This window comes from Malania oleifera, unplaced genomic scaffold (assembly GCF_029873635.1).
Source record: "Malania oleifera isolate guangnan ecotype guangnan unplaced genomic scaffold, ASM2987363v1 ctg436, whole genome shotgun sequence".
NCBI classification, from domain to species: domain Eukaryota; kingdom Viridiplantae; phylum Streptophyta; class Magnoliopsida; order Santalales; family Ximeniaceae; genus Malania; species Malania oleifera.
Window position 1 is genome coordinate 64,719 of NW_026651974.1, and position 18,263 is coordinate 82,981.

The 18,263-nt window shown below is 35.3% G+C and overlaps 1 non-coding gene across 1 annotated transcript; it reads right to left on the reverse strand.

The window, feature by feature from the left end:
- Window positions 1–611: 611 nt before the first annotated feature.
- On the reverse strand, window positions 612–717 carry LOC131147186 (small nucleolar RNA R71). The gene has a single exon (XR_009134645.1). It is a non-coding gene; the product is annotated as a small nucleolar RNA R71 (small nucleolar RNA).
- Window positions 718–18,263: the final 17,546 nt, after the last annotated feature.

Genomic DNA, 18,263 nt, shown 5'->3' on the forward strand with positions numbered 1-18,263 from the left:
TTTTTTGTTGAAGTCCAAATGTGTGTGCTTGCAAGTGTGAATGTTTGGCCTGTGTTCTTTGGAACTTGAGATAATTCCCATAGATCTTGAGATTGAAAAATATCATAAGCCCCTTAGGAAACCTATCTCTAATATGAAGAAGGCTGAGTCGTCTAAACTGAAAGCTATGGCTGAAGATAACCCCTCGGTTCCTGTTGAACAAATCCTGGAACTCCATGCTCCTCACCTATTTGTGGTGGGAGAGTGACACCTTTGGCCTCTTAGGGACTACTTTGTACCTAATGCATACACATCACCGTCTTGCATCCGATTCTTGGATGTTCAGGCGGCACAATTTGAGATTAAGATTTCGATCATCTCGATGCTGCTCAACTTTCATGGGAACTCTACTAAAAATCCTTATCAGCATCTAGATGAGTTCTTGGAAATTTGTTCCACCATATGTATCCCTAATTTTAGCAATGATGCTCTCCATCTTAGGCTTTTCCTATTCTCTCTAAAGAGTAAGGCCAAATATTGGCTGACTTCGTTAGAACTGAACTTGGTGACCAACCGGGCCACCATGCAACATGAATTTTTTAAAAAGTACTTTCTAATTTGGAAAACTAATCAGCTTCAGAGAGCCATCACAAGTTTCTCACAAATGGATGGGAAACTTTTTTTCGAGACTTGGGAGCGCTTTAGGGACCTGCTCCGTAAATGTCCACATCACTAGGTCCCCAAGTGGCAATTAGTGCAAACTTTCTATGAAGGGTTGGATGAAAGAGATAGGTCTATGGTTGATGCATCGTGTGGAGGTACTTTCCTCACAAAGCATTAAAACGAAGTCTGGATTCTCTTTGAAAATTTGGCTGAGAATTCTCAGCAGCATATGGCTGCTATTTGTAAACAACCCAATACATCAACTTCGAAGCCAAAGGGAGTTTACGAGTTGGTCACTAGCCAAGACCTAGCCTCTACCTTGCGTGCCATATACAAAAAGTTAGATCAATGTTTGTCCTTACGACCGCAGACAATAGAATGTGTAGAGGTTTTTGCAATTTGTTTTGACCCTTCACATACATGTTATAATTTCCCGCATGCGCACTCCTAACCCAAGCTTGTGTAGGAGGAAGTAAAGGCCACTCATAATTGGTACGATAAGCCGTCCAACGACCCTTATTCGAATACCTACAATCTCGAGTGGAAACAACATCCTAACTTCTTCTAGAGGCTGCAAGCTCCGAGTTTTCAAAGCTAATGACCTCAACAAAATTTGAATGCTTTCCCTCCACAAAGCCAATCCCTGTCCTTTTAGGTCGACCATTCCTAGCCACGGCTAATGCCTGCATTCAATGTAGGATGGGGATTATGGACATCTCATGGGGCCATAAGCAGCATAGGCTAAATATATTTAATGCCTCCCAACATCCACTTAACGCAATCCAAGTTGTGGATGAAGCCGTGATAAATAAATTTGTTAGGGAAGCAACTCCTTCAATGCTATGGAAATACCCTTGGGATAATACATTTAAGCTAAACAGCCCTACCATTGCCGAATTCGAGGACCCTTTTGAGTAATTCATAACAAAACATGATTTGGTCCCCAATTCTAAAAAAAAGGTGGGGGTATGCACCTTTACGTGTGAGGGAGAGAAGGGTGAAACCAATATTAACTAGGACCCAGGCTGACTTCAAGTTGAGCTTAAAAGCATTTGGCTGAAGACAGTAAACTTAGTGCTTCCGGGAGGCAACCCAATCAATTTTTTTTCTTTTTGAGTCCTTAGGGTATTTAAAATAGACTAGCTAGGGTTCAAAGTCTTTAGAGTACGATTTAGGATAAGTTGGGGGTGCGACAAAGTGACTCGACCATCACGTGTGTGGGCAACCTGGTCAAGCCCTTGCACTGTTATGAGATATTGAGAAGGTCGAGCAGGTCTACAACCAACACTGAGCTTGGTGCACCCTGGTTCAGAAACAATGAGATGTCGTTTAAAATCTGCTCGACCCCAACTTTTTATCTCCTGCCTTCTCATTACAACTTGGGTGAGCATAGTCGCCCTCTTCTCACACTTGCTACTGGAGCAAGTCGTGGTCCCATTGCACTCCCCTGTAATGTCTTCTCCTTCTGATTCATCTTTAGCATCCTCCTATGCATCATCTCAGCCCATTGCCAAGAGGCGACGAATTTGAGCCGTGCCACAATAGGGGTCTTGATCGCGGGGTCGACAGGGTTTTGAGTCACAGGAGGAGGTTGTCCATGTGGTTCAGACACCTTACAAACGTCTACAACTGATACGAAGATGAGGGTCGGCCCCGTGACTAGGGGGCTTGTCATGCTTAGTAACACCCTCATTTGTGGACCAGACGTTTATCGATCTTCATAAGGTCCAATTTCCCCACCCCCTGCCATTCCACCACTTTTAGCCTACCATGCCATATTTCCCACTGTTAGAGGTCTCTGATCCTCCCACCATTGTACCTCCAGCTCCCAGACCTGACCCCCAACCATGGTCGCACCCTTTTCAATCATATCAGTCCCTTCTATCTAGTACCATACCCAATGAGCTGCAGCCACTTCAGGCTCTCTAGCCACATCAGACTCGACCCCCACTCTCACCTAGCCAGCTTCAGTACCTGCGGGAAACGACACCTTCTCGTAACGCTACCTTAGCCCACCTATGATGTTTTCTTTTGATTCAGTCTCTGATTCTGAGTTTTTCTAGAATCAACATTGCCGTGTCTTTTACTTTTGGGTCTTGTATTATGCCTCCGCGGGCATAGGGTTGTTTTTTTTTTTTTTTTTACTTTTTATTGTTATATTCGCCATGTTTCAGTAGCAATCTCAATATTTGTAATATGCCTTTCTACATTGTATTGACTGGAATCTTAATGACAACTTTCATGGTGTTTTTGGCCATTTTGAGTCTTTTGTGCTACAGTGTCAATTTGCATGCATGACTCGTATGAACATTATATTTTACAGGCACACTGTTGATTCAACTGGCACCATGCACTGTCCTATCTCTTGCCCGAGTTCTATTTTCCTTTCAACACTTCAGTGAGGACACTAACATTCAAAGTTGGGGGTAGGGGGTGGCACAATGCATGGCACATTCATACACGTAAAGGACACAATTTTCACAAATTTTTGAACATTCAAAAATTTTCTTAGTAAATAGTAGGTGCTTCATGACATGATAACAACTATTTTACCCTTTACATACACCTATATAACTTAGATGTTGCATGCCTAGGACCATCTATTATATGATTCTATTATGCTCACTAACAATGTAGTAAGCCAATTGTGCATGGTTTCACATTAAACGACATAATGAACTTTTATGCCACTCCAAAGGGTCAAATAGTGATTCATTTGTGTTAACACTGTTGTGTAAAATATTGTATTCAATGGTACTTCATGAGGCTTAAAAACACACTTACACATGATTTGTAACACTTAGGGTTCTTTGAGAGCATTAAGAGAACAACTGTGGTGGCTATGACACCTTGTGAGGTACTGTTGGGCCGTTCGTTCATTGCTCGAGTTTTTGACGTCAAACTTTGAGTTTATAAAACTCAACTTTTCTGTTTTATGGACACCCCTTGTTAACTAGTCATTATTCTTGCATTGTCTAGCTTAGAGGTCACATCAAGCAAGGAGATATAAACTTAGGTCCTGTAGCTTACTCAAAACATGAAAATTGAGCCACCTTAGAGACAGATGTACTTCATGGACTCCCTTTCGAGCTGAATTTCCCATTGGTGGTATGAAGATGAACAAGGGTGTAATGATGGTTCTAGCTTACCAAGAAATGAAAGCCAAAGAAAAGAATGAGCAGAAGATGAAAAAAAAAAAAAACAAACCCTACTCCAGAGACAAGAAAAATGGCAAACTAAGGACACGACACCACGTTCTTACAAATATAAAAAATCTTCAAGCTAGCCAATACATCTGTTGTATTTATGTTGAGATTATGAAGGGATTGATCTATGGTGGTCTTGATTGGATATAATGAGTAAGTGAGAACATGCTATAGGTTGTATCCCATTCTTATGAGACTAGTCCATTCCATGCTTAACGTTAGTTCTTCAAAACATGTGGGATGTTTGATCATGACATTCTTCCTCACACATGGGAGTGAACCCTTTTTTTTTTTCGAGTGTTTTTCGTTTTAAGGGCATATCAGTGAGGTTGAGTCAAGAAAATTGTTCTGTAGGTGCTCAAAGGCACGTCGAGTGTGACAGATCATACACTTTACACATGCCTTGTGATGAAATCTAAAAATGCTTGAAACTACATGGTAATATTAACACTGAATTGAAATTGCTGATTGATCCTCTGAGTGTTATATCTTTTGTATAATGGTTGTGCAGTTTTGAGACTTGCATGAATGAATTGTTGTGGAGTGCGTGTATACTAAAATCATGAATGAATAGGCCTGCGTGTAACTGGGTCATATTTTTTAATGTGAAATGGTAAGGTTCTTGTTACATGCAAATATTTTGCAATGTTCACTGAGTAGGTGTTTGTGGGTATCGCCTTGGAAACCCTTACGAGACTAGAACTCATCCACTAGGATTAACCTAGGGGTTTAAAGCCTTGTTGTATATGGTAAATGTAATTGTGTTTCTAATGAAAGAGGTCTTTTTTTGCCCGTTGGAGTTATGTTTCCGAAGCAAACTGTCGACAGTTTTTCTGAGCTCTTTGAAACCGCTGACAGTCTCCTGTAGGCCAAAATCAATCTTTGCCTATTACTGAAATCGTTGAAGCACCTTACTTGTTTCTTTCCTTTGGGTGCTTAATCTTGGTTTAAACTAAATTGGGATCAAGTTTATAAGGTGTTACAATACTAATCTTGTTTAAAACTTGTCCTTATGAAATTCCATTTGATTATAAGATATCTTGTTTATGAAAACACATTTGAAAACTTATTTGGTATCTTATATGCTACTATGTCCTTTATAAAAATATACTTTGACTTTCTTGACTCATTAGGACATAAAACATGTTTAGTCAAAACTAGGAGCAAGTATGTGAATGATTATAAAACTAGGATTTTGAAAACTTGTCCCATTAGAAAACATATTTGAGTTTAGGATTCTTTTGACAAACTCTTTGATGTAATTTTGAAAACTATGAAAGTTGAGTTTGTGACTTTTAGTGAAATTCTATATACTTATGTGTCCTAGTATGCATGTGCAAATAGCTCAACTCTTGCTCAGAAATCATGCATGAAACATGTTAAATGTCCCACTTGAGAGTACATAGAGTCAGAGGGGGGGGGGGTGAATGGACTCTTTTCGTATATTTTGATTTTCTCTACAAAGTAAAACTCTTGGCAAGATTGCAAGCACTTATATCAAAATATATATAATGTAAATCAAGTACAAGACAAATAAAATAAAGAGAAGGGTAGAGAAAGATCAACACCGATATTTTTACGTGGTTTGGCACGAAGCCTACGTCCACGTCTTAGACCAAGCCAAAGATTCCACAATCCACAAAGGATATCCCTTCACCAATGGAGAATTTGTTCAACTCGGGAACAAATGCCTACACTTGGGAACAAATCTGCACTGCATTCACCAAGAGCCTTCACTTTGGTTCACAAAGAACCTTAACCAAATGGTTCACAAAGAACCTTTACAACAAGAAGATGATTTACAAAGAAATGCTCCTCAAATGAGCTGAAATCAATCACAATTCAAACCTCACACAACTCTTTCAAGTAATGAATCAGACAAGATTGGAGAGCAAGAGAGAATGAGCACTTGTAATGAAGAACTAATATGCAAAGTGCCTAGGTTTTGTAATAAAAAATATTTTTCACTAAGAATGATAAAAAAACCATACTAAAAAAGTCTAAGTACTTGTATTTTTAATCAAAACCATGAGCTAGTCGTTATTGGACTGTTGGGAGCAAATCCCAAAAGAAACTAGTCATTTTCTAGCTGTTGGTGCATTGTTCATGATGCGAATTGTCGACGAGTCTACCCCACTCATCAACGAGTTCAACTCATGAAACATACCTTTTCGTCAACGAGTCACCTGGGTTGAAAACTCGTTTTGGCTACTAGAATCTTTTGTCAATGAGTCAATACTCAATCGTCAATAAGTCACTGCCATTCGTCGACGAGTCCATGACACTAGTCGACAAGTGACCCAGGCGGAAACTCAATTGAGGCTACTGGATTTATTAGTTGACGAATGCTATGCATTAGTCAACAAGTCCCCAATTTTCCACACTAATGAGCCTTTAAATGAACTAGAACATTCTTGAACAAAAGTATATTAATGTTATTAAATCTAATGAAGATTCATACTTGTCCAAATGAGTTTCCCTTTGAGGATAAAATATCGTGTTTTATGAAAGCACATTTGAAAGTTTATTTGATATCTTATGTGCTTAGTATGTCCTTTATAAAAATATGCTTGACCTTCGTTGAAGCTTTAGGACATAAAACATGTTTTGACACAATCGGGACTAAGTATGTAAAGGTTTGAAATACTAAGATGTTCAAAACTTGTCCCTTTAGAAAACATATTTAAGTATAGGATATTTTTGACAAACTCTTTGTTTTAACTTTGGAAACTATGAAAAATGAGTTTATGAATTTATGTGAAATCCTATTGAAAACTAAGGTGTAGTCCCGAGAGGGGGAGGGGGTGAATTAGGTTTTAAACTTTCTTTTGAAACTTTTTATGATATCTTTGACTTAATTTAATTCTTTCAACGAATTCTTGATTTCTTGTTGATTTAGCAATCACACAGTAAAAGCTTAATTCTCTTTATCTAATCCACAACCAAAAAACAATAAATATTCAATCAACCACTCAAACTAATTAACCACAATGCAAGTAACCATTAATTAGCTACACAATATTCAATCAAGATGGTTATTTTGTTTGCAGCCCCACATATACGAATTTGTAAGCCCTGTAGAGAATGTAATTTGTTTCTTAATTTAATATTCAAAAAAACATTCACACTCTTCCCAAAATTCAGAATTCAAATAAACTCTTAGTAAATTTATCTTTGGGTGTTAACCAAGTAACGTACTCCCTTATGGCTTCCGCAAAATATGATGTAACCAACGTACTCCCTTTTAATTTCTGCAACCCAAATCAAAATTATACTTTAAGTTTACTTGATTTCCAAATATACGTAGTATATATGATTACCAATTATACCATCCACACAATTTATATGTGCTGAAAATAAAGAGTAGGGGAAATAGAGAGTGAGACTGGTATTTTTACAAGGTTCGGCTTATACCCAGCCTATGTCCTCGCCTCTGGAAAACCACAAAAGGATTCACTAAAATTAGTTCCTTTGCCGGGTGGAACAACACCGTTTACACACTCCTTATGTAGACTAGAGCCTGCCTCTCCAAATGGTGTACCCTCGTTCGGTCACTCTTTCAATTAGGCTAAAGCCCGACTCTCAAAGTGATATCCCCACACTTAGCCAAAGATCCAAATAACCTTGAACCATCAATATCTACAAGATACAAATCAAATAGATGTGTACAAAGAATGCTCTCAAATAGAGCTGATTAGTACAATTGAAAAACTAATTTACTTCAATTTAAAAATACCAAAGGAATGAAGCAAGAAGCTCAATGTAAATATCACCGTTTTACTTCTCTTGATACGGATCAAGAATTCAATTCATATGCTTCAGAGAAGATGTAAAAAGCTCAAATATTTCTCAAGAAATTCGCAGCAATTCAGAACTTAGAGTAGATAGGAAGATAGCTTTGAGTGAGAGAGATTTTGAAAGATTGTTCAATGCATGTTAGGTTTGATTTTCATAAACTATGTATTTATAGGCTTAGAAACACTCTCATTCATGTTGCCCAAGTTTACTTGGAGTGCCCCCAAGTTTCTAAAAATATTAGGGCGCAAGTAAATCAAATTTGAAATTAAGAAGTTTGAAAAATTTGGTCGTTGTCGAACTTCGGTTGCCTAAAGTGCAACCTCAGTCGCCTGAAGTAGGTTCAGGAGCCTGAAGACATAGGGTTAGGTGCCTGAAGCAACACTACCTGTTCTAATTTTATTCAGCAAATCCTTCGATCGCTTGAGGTTTACACCTCGGTCGCCCGAAGTTGTCTTTTTTTGATTTTTCTTTTCTTTTTAAAAAATATTTGACTTCCTTGCTTTCTTGCTTTTGAAAAATATTTTCTGGGGTTTTTAAAATAAAGTCTTAAAGTTCATATCAATCCCCTAATAAACTTCTTTTCATTCATAATGATATTTTTACCTTTGAAGTACTTACATGAAGATTTCCTAACAATATAAACACTTCTTGTTCTTTGAAAACTTCATGGTTATCTTTGAACTTTAAGTTCATTCCATCTTCAACTGTCTTTGAGCTTCCCTTTTTGATCACTTCATGATACATCATATACCTTTGAGCTTGTTGGTGATCTTTCGAAGCTTTGTTGGTTTTGGCCTTTCCAAGTTTCTTGAAAACATCATTACTTGGAGATACAATGATATTAAACATTTCCTTCATTTGTTACCATCAAAACAAGAGGTGAAAGACTTGTTAGGCTAACACCTATAAACTCACGTGTCCTAGTATGCATGTGCAAATTGCCCAAATCTTGCTTAGAAATCATGCAAGAAACAAAAATTGCAAGAGTTACAAATACAACTACCTCAAACACACCCCATTACAATTAATTCTACATTAATTATTCCTTTGGTTGTGCTTGAGTCCTTTCCAAGTGAGTGTCCATCTGATCTTTCTTACTTGATGTCTACTCAGTCTAATTTTTGCCTTTTGACCAATACCTTCACTTATTTGTCACTTGTACCTATACTTAATATGATCTGCAAAGATAGGAAAAACTAGGAACCACAAATAGGTTAATATTATCAAAACACATTAATTATGATTATGTAGCCCCCAAGGCCAACAAAACAAAACCACAAGAGTTACAAAATATACTACCTCACATAATCCTTATTACATACAATTCAATAATTAATGTTCTTTTGGTTGTGCTTGGGTCCTTTCTGAGTGAGTAACCACTTAGATTTTTCCTACTCAAATGTTAACTAGGTTCGATCTTTGTCTTTGATCCAGTACTTCATGTATTCGTCCCTTGAACTTGTACTAAACATGATCTGCAAAGATAGGATGCACTAGGAACAACAAATAGATTAATATCATCAAAACATATTAAACATGATTATATAGCCACTAAAGCTAACAATCTCTCCCTTTTTGATGATGTCTAACCTATTACGATTTTACTTAATCTTTGCATTTGAGTTTGTACTTATCATACTGCTAAGATTAGTCTACCTAGAACCACTAATGGGTTGTTATCATCAAAACATGACAATTAAGCTCATGTAGCCTCCAAGTCTAACAATAACTTTTGAATTTTAAAAAATATAAAAAATCATTTTTTAAACCAGAGGACCAACTGCCTGTAGAGGTTGATTGACCACACTGCAATTTTCCATTTCCTTTATTTACTCATTTTTGAATTTTTTTCCCTTAATCCCTTTGAAAATGCTTTCATAGGATTCATGCAGAGGATTGAATCTCTTAAGAATCCTACTATTTGAATGCCTAATAAAAAAACTCATAAAACATACACATAAACATAAAATGAAGAAGAGAAGAAGAAATGATTTTTGTTTTCTATTTGGTATGGCTAGATCTACAAAGTAGATTGCCTACATTTCCTCAAAAGATGAATCAAGTCATCTGTAGTTCCCAAAAATAATTTTAATTCCAAGTTTAAAAAAAATTTGGGTTATTTTGCAAAAAAAAAAAAAAAAAAACACTTGAATTTGCATGATTTTGATTTCTTTGGGAGGAAAATCATAAAACCCAACTTGAAATATTATGTTTATGTTTTAGAACAGAGGTTTTTTAATTCATTCCACAACCACATCATGAATGGTTCACTGAAAAGTTAAATATTCCAAAATAAATTTTTGGTTTCTTTGAAAAGAAAACCATAAAATCGTTTAAGAAAGTTGTTGGAATTGGTGTATTCCCAAGAGGGGGGTGAATTGGACTTTTAAAGTTTTCTTCCTAGGTTTGACAAACCAACAGCAGTATATAAACAACTTAGGGTCTGTATAAGCATATATCAATTCAATAGATATATAAAATATACAAAAATTAAATTTAGCATAGTAAGCACAATATATCAGATATAACATATATGTGCACGAAAATAAAATGCGGAAATATAAAACAGTGCACACACGATATGTTATCGGGGTTCGGCCAATACTGCCTACGTCTCTGCCTCAAGCTCACAAGCAAGAGGATTCCACTAAGGCTCACTTAAGGGTGGAGCGGAACTGAATACAACACCTTACAAAATGGTGCACCTAGTTCTCCTAACCAGGTCTGAACCAATACGGTGCTCACCTAACTGAGTCTAAGCAATTTGGGACTATTCACAGGGCTAGTCTCCCTCTTCTGACCATACGTCGGGAATACAACAAATATTCAAATGAAATATTTTTCGTTCAACCAAAATGCCTCACAAAATTAGATGTGTACAAAAATAAGCACAAATACACTCACATATGATATGAAATCAAGCTCAATGAGAGAATGTGATTTTGTCAAAAATAACTTATGAAATCTTTGAGTTAGATGTATATGATAAAGCACTTCAAAGATGCAAACCTTAATAAAAATTTTCTCCTAAAAATATTTTTCAAATAAAGTAAGGAGAACTTAGGGTTTTCAATTTCCAACAAATTTTCACAAGAAAATATATATGATATTTGATTTAACTAGAGTAAACAATAAGTACTTCAAAGATCTTAACCCAAAGGAATATCTCCAAATGAAAATTTATGTAACAGATAAAGCACAGGAGATCTTAGGGTTTAATGCTCAAAAAGTGTTTTTGCAATATAGCACAAATGAGCTTTTGAACACTTGTAATAAATGAGCAAGATTCACAAGCTATTCAAAGTAAGCTCCCAAAGATATTTATCAAATGAAATATATATAGGAGAAACCTTGGATTTACTCTCTAAAGATGATGTGAAAGATGTTTAGACAATTGAGAGTAAATGATTTATGAAATTAAAGAAATGAAATGAATGCAAAAAATAAATGCTCTCTTACAAGATGATTTTGCAAAAGAATGATGAAGAGAGTAAGAAATTTTGCTTAAAAGTGTAAAATTGGGAGTAAAAGTTTAAGAGAATATTTTATCCTAATCTCCTGCTTAATTTAGAAAAATGAGGAAGTATATATAGACCTTGGGGGGAAAATATAGCCCTTGTGGACATATTAGGGATTTCAGAATTTGTTTAATGAAAAATGAACCCTAATTATCATGGTAAAAATGCGCCAACTCGAGAGGTTTAGCCGCCCGTATTCAGGGTGTGACCACATTACTGAGTTTGGTCGACCGTGGTAATTTTGAACTAGGGATTCGGTCAACTGTCTTAGGACGATTTTGAACCCTTTCGTGGGTTTGGTTGACCGCTCATCTAGGTTTGGTTGACCGATGCCAAAATGAACTATACATTTGGTCGGCCAAATAGTTGGGGGGCAGACACGTTTCAGTTCGGTTGACTTAGGACGATATGTTCATTTTAGAATGGTTGACCACACAAAGTCAAAATGTTGACTTCTAAATGGTTCGGTCGACTGTGGCATTTATAATGCCACAAGTTCGGTCGATCGTGGCTTAGTCTTTTTAGCCAACAAAGGTTCAGTCAACCCAGCTGAGTATAACTAGGTGGGTTCGGTCGACCGGGGCCCTTTCAAAGATTATTTTAGGTCCTGATTTTTATTATAATTCACCCTTGTTACTGATGGTATAACTTTTAAGTTATAGGAAATTTTTCAAGAAGTGTTTATGGGGACCTAAAGTCAATCTATGGTCATTGAGCTTATCATTTATATCATGCATGCCATGCAATTATTACAGACCAAATTATAAAACAGAATGCATTACAAATTAAAAACATGAGTCTTCTTCTTCATTTTGCTCTTTTGTCCTCATGAAATATGCTAGATGATATGGTATTTATGTTCCTCCTAGCTTCCATCTCTTCCTTAAGTGTGCGCTAAAATATTTTACCTACTCAAGCACTGAATACACACATAAGTAACTTGCGGTTTGTCATTATCAAAACGAGGGATCATACGTTTTGTAATGACCTAAAAAATTTAATGACAAATAATAGGGAAAAAGAATAGATGAAAAGATAAATAAGGAATAAAGAAGAAGAGGGAAAAGAAATTTTAAAAGGATATTAAACAGGTGCTCGTCGACGAGGAGGATTTTCTCGTCGACGAGAGATCTTCAGAAACTCGTCACCGAGTATGTACGTCTCATTGACGAGGATTAATCGAAAGGGTTTTGGTTATTCTAAAACTCGTTGACGAGCTCACAGCCTTGTCGACGAGTGTTCTTTAGTGGTTCGTTGACGAGTCTTATCTTCTCGTCGACGAGTCCACATGGCAAAGTCGAGTATAAGATGGTTTGGGGAAGCTTCTCTGCGAAGGAAACTTATTTTCCTTCAGCTTTATCTCTATAAACTCGTCTTTCTGCCTTCTTTCTAAGAATCCGGCCCGGATTCAGCCCGAATCACTAAACAGAAGTCGTTACGGTGTTCTAGGGAGGATTCTCTACACATTTAGTAGATTAGTTTTCTAAACTGGGCATTTTTGGAAACTCTCCTAAGTTGAGGTAAGGGTTTGGATTCTCATTTTTGGGTTCTTATAAGGTTATTTAAGGTTTCTAAGTTGAGAAAATGTAGAAATAATAGTTTATTCAATTAAACTAGGGTTTTTGAACCAGGGTCCGCGTGATCATCACAGACATCGGTTTGGGATACCTGTTGGTGTAGTTCGAGGATTCAAGTAAGGGGAAAATTATATATATTAAATCAAGTTTTTATGAATTAAATAAAAATGGACTATGTTATATATGTATATATATATTTTCATGTGGGTATAAAATGCCAACCATGTAAATTATGTTTTCTGAGTTTAGGACTGCTTATTTAGCCACTTATATGTGAAAATGAACTAATGAAAGGATAATCATGTAAGAAATGAATGTATATTTTCGGTATATAAACGTTAAATGACGGTTGACTTATTTTACAGGCAATGTATGAATTTTATTGCTAAAATTGTGTGGCATGAGCAGATGGTAATGCACTGTAAATGTATGTTATATATATGAGATGTAGGCTATGTAGGAAATGCATTGATAATGAAATTTTATACAGACTATGTTGTTTGTGTTTGATAATGCAACCATGTATGCAATGACAGCTAAAAGGAGCTGTAGACTAATTGATGACAGCTAAAAGGAGCCGTGTTAGCAGATTCTAGCACATATCTATGTGGACTAACTGATGTACAACTAAAAGGAGCTATAGTACGAATGAATGAAATGAAATGGAAACGTGAATGAAATGGATGTGAAATATGAAATGTGAACGATGTAAAATGTTAAAGGTTACGTAAAGTGAAATGCTATGAAATGTTAAAGTTATGAACATGAACATATATGGATAGTTAAATAACGAGAGACAGAATAATGTATTATGGTATTATCAAGTATGTATATTAGTAGAACAAGTCACTTTAGGGCGGGGCAATCTCTTCGCCTGAGGGCTTGCTAAGAAAGGCGAGTGCACTAGTAGTATCAAATGTAGCAGCAGACTGCATAACGCGCTAGGGCAGAGGGAAACTACTTGTATGGGCGGGTGAATTTCCTTATTCTTAGGGGCCTTCACTAGTAAACATTTGTATGAACTATGTGAGTACGATATTAATGTGTCACTTGAGAGTTTACTGAGTAAGGTGAGTGCTTTGGTATGCTTTAGTTGTGACCTTCGGGTTGCCTAATATATCAGAGTAGAGGGGTGCTACTTGTATGGGCGGGTACTCACCCCTATCTTTGGGTAGTCTCGTGGGTAAATATTTGCTTGTGTATGATTAGGTTTAGAAAATGATTTCAGAATATATGCTAATGGTTTTGCAAATGATATTAAAATGTTGATTGTAATCTTATGTTGACCACACACTGTTTTTAATATATATTGTTTTTTTCCCTTACTGAGATGTGTCTTACCTGATTATGAATTTATTCTTTTTAGGACCACCATGTAAACAAGCTTAGAGAAGCTCGAGATTGATAGCATTTTTGGGGTTCTAGATAGAGAAAAGGGTATAAACATTTTGATTATATTTTGGGATGTAAATAAGTTATGTTTTATGTTTTATGTTTTAAAGTATAAATGGTTGTGAAACATACTGGTGTTTGCGAATACTGTATAATTTTGGAGATACGTGGATATATGGAATACAGGTGATGAATGGCTATTGTGGATTACAGTTAGAATTAGTTAACTCTGGTATTTATTTTTATGATTGAGGATCATAGTTATGTTTTCCACTGTATATGTTTGAATGTATTTATGGAATATCAGGATTTAATCAGGTATAACACACCGGACTGGGTTTAAGGGTTCAGGGCATTACACAAAAAGTCAACAATCTCTCCCTCTTTGATGATGACAAACGCATTAGAGCAAAATGGGGTTTAGCATAAAAGGCTCCCCCTCATAATATGCATATCTAAAAACGAAGCACTATAATTCAAGCATATTCACAAAAGAAGACATCTCAAATATTATGCATTTAATTTTGACAATAAAACATATACATGTAGCATGCAATATAGCTCAAAGTTTTATCATTTTGCTCTTCCTCTCCCCTTTTTGGCATCAATAAAAGGGTTAAACTAAGAAAAGTATTTGATCAAAAAGAAGTCTTAGCTTGAGAATGGTAGACCCCCTTTCTAAAATAATTTTCATTTTTCTTAAAAGAATTCCCCCCCTTTAAAACACTCCCCCTTTTTGATTTAATATTTGAAAGTATAACTCCCTTTTTTTTTATTTAAAAAAATTCTAGGCATAGCAATTTTCATGCAAGCAAGAAACAAGATATGCCTCATGTAAATTCATTTCTAGCCAATATATATATATATATATATATATATATATATGTATATGAATATATATCCCCCTTTTGATATTATCAAGAAGTACTGAGGGCATGCTTGCTGAAAAAGAAACTTTAAAGATCATGCAAGTTCAAATTTTCTAGTTTATCATTTAATCACACACTAAAATATAACCAGAAAAACACTACTATATAGATCCTAAAAGTTTAACAATCAAATGCAAGATCATATGGCAACACAAATAATTGTGGCAAAACTACATATATTAACTTAAGATATTAAATAAAAAAAATACACTTAAACACAAGCCACAATGAATTTCAATAAATATCTAAGCTTTAAAGAAAAAATTGTGAGCATAGCATGATAGAATTTTCATTTTAGATGCTCCCCCTATCAATTGGAGTACGAGCTTAGATGAACACAGTTGCTTATACCAATCAACAATTAATTTTATTAAGCATGCCAAAGAGTATAAGCAATTATTTTTGCACTCCTTAAGCCAACTATACTGAATATGAATCAACTATATTTATCATCTGATTAGTATAGTTGTCCCTATAAACCATAGATGCATCAGAAAATATATATTAAGACATACTATAGAGTTCATGACCCAAGAACACTCCATATCTAATCATATAGTTTTAAGAGCTGGATATAATGTTCAAGGTATTTCAGAAGAGCCTCAATATTTAAAGAGCGTAGTGATGCATGTTAGTCCTTTAAGTTCTTTCTATAGGGAAGGTGCTTAGCTCTCTAAATACCTAATGATTATGTAAGGATGAAAATAAAAAATTTCAGTTTTCACTTATTCTTTCAAAAAGATTTTGACATTAATTTTATCACAATCATCTATGTACAAGGTTTTATTTTGGGAAAATTTTATGAAATTTCGGCAGTATGCCGTCTGTAAGTCGAACATTTTCCCATAAAACTTGTACCTGATAGCTGGTTGTTTTCAAAAGATTGATCATATAAAGCATGTAGCAACCTAAAAACCACTACTAGCATGCAATTCTCATCACTGCATCTATCATGTAGGAGACATTCTAGACTAAGCATGCAATCAAGTAGCAACTATCAATTCATAAAAATAAAAAAAACATAATCAATCCATCAAAGAATATAAACACTAAAGAGCAGTGGATGGATTTGAGTTCAGTGTAATTCTTATGAAGGCATATAGACATAAATGTCATAAGATAATGAGAGCATTTTAATTTATATGATCGTGAAAAATATATGCTCCCCCTGAGTTATGCACTTAATCATTTTATGCCTTTTTCATATCTAAATATCTTAGCCAAGGTTCTTAAGATTTTAAATAGTTTAATCTTTGCATTGATTGCATTAGGCTTATTGGACCAATTCACAATGAATATTCATTAAGATGATAAGTCTATGTCTGCCTCTTTTCTTATGAATGTCAAAACGTACGAGGCCCAAATTTGAATGACTTTTAATTTTAATTGCTCGTGCATAGGTTTCTTAGACATTTGAATTTTCTTTAAATTGAAACCTGGTGCAATCCTTTTAGGCATTCAATTTCATTATAGGGATATGAACCTCTAAATGATTTGATTTAAAGTTTGAGAGCTTGAGAAGGGAATTTGAATAAATATTCTTAAAGATTTTAATCACTATTGAGTTCAGAAGAGTATTCCGAAGTGAGCACAAGTGGACAATGTTCAAAATATTTTCACGCTAGCGAATATGTCCAGGCTTGGACATAGAGCATATAGGAGAATAAGATTTTTGACTATAGCTCTTTGGAGATAGGGATGTATCCTTTAAAGATGATTATGATTTAGAGCAAGGATACGAACCGAGGATAGGTATAATCTTTACTAGATATGGTCGTGGTTTGGTAAAGAGTCTTATGGATGAGATGGTGAACCAAAATAGAGGATTTTTATATTTGAAGCTCAGGGAATATTTTGATTTACTTAGATAATGAGCTTGATTCCCTTAGTGGATGCCTTTAATTTTGATTATGAGGAATGTCTTGTTAATTAGCACTAGTAGAATAAGCATTTATGATTATTAGTGCTTAAGCCTAGAGTAATGAATGCTACTTGTTCAAGGCTTTTAAGTTCAAGGATCGGTTTAGGATTAAATGATATAAAGTGTGAGATGGATCCCCTAAACCACAAGCTTGAGCTATGGACAATGTATGCTTAATCTTAAGATTTTCATATTTATGTGTGAGTTGAACAATAAGAATTATTTACCTAGCAAAGATGCCTAGTCCATTTGGAAGAGATTTAGATTCTTAGTATAACAAAATAGTATATAGTGAATGCAAATAATAAGTTTTAACATTTTAAGTTGAACCACTTCCCAAGCCTTCGGTCATTACTATCCCTTTTAGCTAATCCTATGCTCTAAGGAAGAATAATTATTTAATTTCTATTGGAATCCTTCCTTCCTCTTGTCCAATGGGATTAGCCTCCATAATTACCCACATCATTTCCTTACCTAAGCCTCTGGCACTTCTTGATGGACAAGTGAGCCGAAAGTGCCATTTCATTTTTCGACATAAACAAATTTTGTATATCTGTGAGGGATCATGCTTATTTGTTCTATTTTTGCTTGATGAGGCATTTTTATGATTGTGAGACTTATAATATGAGCCCTTTTTGAAAAATTTATTTCTTTTGACCCCTAAGGGTTTAATTGAACTAATCTTCTCTTTTGCAACCTTGGATGTTGATTCAAATTCATTTTCCATTTTTCCTTCTAAGCCAGTGATTTTTAGGACCTTCCTAATTTTTCTATTTTCTAGGATGGCATGATATTCTTTTAAATCTCCTAATTGTTTAGCCAACCTTTTGTTTTCCTTTTTCAAGATTGTCTTATGTTTAGACACCCTAACTAGAAATTTGTGCATTTTAAATAGGGTCTTTTCTAGTTCTACGGAGGAAGGCATGCTTTCAACAGCAAATTCAATACATGATTCATCATAAGACACAACACAACATTCAACATAAGAATCATCACATGCATCATTGCATGAATTACCTCATGATTTACCACTTCCAAATCATTTGAGTTTGACACAATCGAAGTGGTGGTCTCTTTCTCCTAGGACTCTCCATATTTATTTTCAAGCTCTCCCATATATCTTTTGCACTTTTACATGCCATGATTTCATGAAAAATATTAGTACTTAAAACACAGTATAACATGTCCATGGCATATGAATTCGCATGTAATAAATTTATATCATTTTTGTTAGCTGGCATACAAATTCCTTTGATAATCACCTTCTAGGCCCTTTAGTC